At 44.0% G+C, this 3,229-nt stretch overlaps 1 long non-coding RNA gene across 1 annotated transcript; it reads right to left on the bottom strand.

Annotated features, from left to right (window-relative positions):
- Positions 1-213: 213 nt before the first annotated feature.
- On the bottom strand, positions 214-3,006 carry LOC143649614 (uncharacterized). Its single transcript, XR_013159135.1, has 2 exons — positions 2,902-3,006; positions 214-378 (listed from the first exon to the last, which is right to left on the bottom strand). It is a non-coding gene; the product is annotated as an uncharacterized LOC143649614 (long non-coding RNA).
- Positions 3,007-3,229: the final 223 nt, after the last annotated feature.

Here is a 3,229-nt window from a genome sequence, read left to right as displayed (position 1 = left end):
CTGTCAGCTTGCAGCCTGCCCTGCAGACCTTGGACTCTACATCCCCACAGTTATGTGAGACACTTTTATAAATTTTATATTTACAGATATCTCCTGCTGATTTTGTTTCTCTATAGAACTCTGGCTAATATAGGGTGTAAAGCCTTTTTTTCTCTGGAGGAATCCTGTTGAAAAAGACCGACCTGAAGAGTTAAATCATAAGATGTCATTAAATTCAGAGCACAAGATTCTTCAATCTACTTTAATTGAAAACACAAATTAAAAGTAAAACATCGAAGGGGATGCGCAGGTGGTTCAGTGGTAGAATTCTCGCCTTCCATGCAGGAGACCTGGATTCGATTCCTGGCCCATGCACTTCCCAAAATGAATGCAAACAAGCTAACAAAGAAAGAAAAAAACAAATAAACAAAACTTCAACAAATGGTGCTGCAGCAACGGGATAATCACATGGGGAAAAGAATGAAATGTGACAAACAGCATACAAAAAAAGAGTAAAACACCGAAAACTGAACTTTCTTCTTGGGTTTTTGGAAAGCTACTCTTCTAAAACAGTCACAACTTTCTGTTAACATTAAATAGATGGGGAGATGAGGAGTGATTGCCAATAGGTATGGATTTTTTTGGGGGGGGAATGGTGGAATTGTCTAGAAAGTAAGGTTGGTGGTTGCACGGCTCCGTGGAAATGCCAAAACCCACCAAATTGTACCCAAAGTGGGTGTCTTGTATGGCGTGTGGATTATATCTCAATAAAGTCACTATTTTTTTTTTAAAAAAAAGGCAAAATAGACATTATAGCTAATGAATATCAAAAATTTTAAATCAGAATTATTGAAAGCTAACTCTGCCAAGAAGATCTTTGCCCTCCCTGCCTGCATGGGACACGACATTCAGGGGTGAGGGGGTGAAGGTTTCCCTGGCGGTGTGGGATATGACTCCAGGGGATGAGTCTGGTCCTGGCACTGTGGGATTGCAACGCCTTCCTGAAAAGGGGGAGGAAAGGAGGTGTAATAAAATAAGGCATCAGTGGCCAGGAGAGATCGAGTGGAGCTGATATTCGTGCAAGCAGTGGAGACAGCCAATTCAACAGGCTGAGCCCTCGATCTTGGGGTTTGCCCCCATGAAACTTATTCCTGCAAAGGAGAAGCTAAGCCTACTTATAATTAGGCCTAAGAGTCACCCCAAGAGGCTATTCTGGAGGCTGCTCTTATGCAAGCTTCAGTTAGACAGTGCTAATTGCCATGGTTTGCTAGACCCCAACCAACATCACTCCTGTTGACTCTTAAGAACACCTAGGTCTCGAACTGAGATGCTACAAAGGTTACATGCACTAGATTTGCCTTCCTGGAACCTACAATTCCCAGAGGGTTCCTAGGTCAGATAATCCTGACGCCCAGAGGCACCAGCCTCTCCAGGATTATCAGTTAATTCCATCCCCCTGTCCTTTAGTGTGGACACCCCTTCTGAACACAAAAAAGTCAGATTGGGCATTGCCCTATAGATTGGGAGAAGGATCAAAGGAGAGGAAGAGATATAACAGAGAATATAAGATTTAACAAATGAGTATGGCTGCTGAATCACTATGTTAATATTCCTTCTAGACTTCAGTGTTCTGGAGCAGTTAGAAGGAAAAACCTGAGATAGTGGCATGGTAGCCCATGACAAACGCTGGGATCTGTTCTGTAACTACTTGTTGAAGTGTGCTTTGAAAATGTTGCTATTTTCTTTCTTTACTTTGCATATATATGTTATATTCTACAATAAAAAAACAAAAAAATTACGAATGCTAACATTTTTTTGCTTGAAAAAATGCAGTGATGACATATTTGCTGTTTTACAAGCATAAAACTGTCTGCAGTGCTGGCGGAGGGGGTGACAAAGGAGAAACTGGCTTTGGAACGTCTCCTGCCCCCAGGCCCAGCCCAAACAGAACAGGCTGGGAGCTCGTGGCCAGCTGGGGTTCTCCTCCAGGGGTGGGTCCGGGGTTAGGGTTTGTTTTGGGGTCACCGGTCAGCCTGTGAGTCTGCTGGGACCACCTGGAGACTCACCTTGGGGTCTGCAGTACCCTCCTGGGGGCAGGGAGTTGTGACCACCCTTGATTTGAGGGGCCGTTGAAACAAGTCTGCAAGTCAAAGATAAGTTCAGTGCTTTTCTGAGCCTAAAGCGTGTGTGTGTTTGTGTGCGTGCGTGTGGGTGTGTGTGTGTACGTGTTGTTTTCATTGTTTGTTTGGGGGTCGCATATGCAATAGCTCTCCCGTGCAAACACACATCAACTTGATGTAGTAAATGCATGAAAACCTAGTGGAAATCAAAGGCCTGTTCCCTGGGGAATCACTGCACAGTGCAGCTGAATTTATCTCCAAACATCGCGTCCTGACTTTGTTTTCGATAGTGGGAAAGAGAGTTCTGGGCCTTGGAGAAACACATGGTGTTTCAGAATCAGATTATAGATGTGTTCTGAGCCTCCAAGCAAACCACCTAGCTCCACCTTTTTTTTCATTTGTTGTGGTAAAATATATACAGCACATTTCCTGTTTTAGTCACTTTAAGGTGAAAAATTCAATAATTATCAGTGACACTCACAGCATTGTCCCACCATCTCCACCACCCATCACCAAAACTTCTCCATACCCCCGCCCCGTTCTAGTTTGCTAGCTGCCAGAAGAGAACGGCTTTTAAAAAGGGGAATTTAATAAACTGCAAGTTTACAGTTCTAAGGCCAAGAAAATGTCCAAATTAAAGCAAGTCTATAAAAATGTCCAAATTAAGGCACCAACAAGAGAATTAAGGCACCTTTCTTTCACTCAAGAAAGGCCAATGAAGTTCAGGGTTTCTCTCTCCATTGCAAAGGCATATGGCAAATGTGGTGACCTTGCTAGCTTTCTCTCCAGGTTTATTACTTACAAAGCTCCCCCAGGGGGCGTTTTCCTTCATCTCCAAAGGTCTCTGGCTGGTGGACTCTAGTTCTCGTGTCTGCTGCTCTTGCCATTCTCAAGATTTCTCCAAAATGTCTCCTCTTTTAAAGGATCCCAGTAAAGTAATCAAGATCCATCTGGAATGGGTGGAGTCACAACTCCTCTATTCAAAAGTCAATCCCCTCCAGCCAACACAACAAGCAATCTCACCACCCTCCCCGTCTCTACGTGGGACATGACTCCCAGGGGTGTGGACCTTCCTGGAAACGTGGGACAGAAATCCTAGAATGAGCTGAGACTCAGCATCAAGGGATTGA

The sequence above is a fragment of the Tamandua tetradactyla genome, chromosome 11 (assembly GCF_023851605.1).
Source record: "Tamandua tetradactyla isolate mTamTet1 chromosome 11, mTamTet1.pri, whole genome shotgun sequence".
In the NCBI taxonomy this organism is placed as follows: domain Eukaryota; kingdom Metazoa; phylum Chordata; class Mammalia; order Pilosa; family Myrmecophagidae; genus Tamandua; species Tamandua tetradactyla.
The sequence above is the reverse complement of the archived record's forward strand: the minus strand, read 5'-3'. Positions and strand labels throughout refer to the sequence as shown.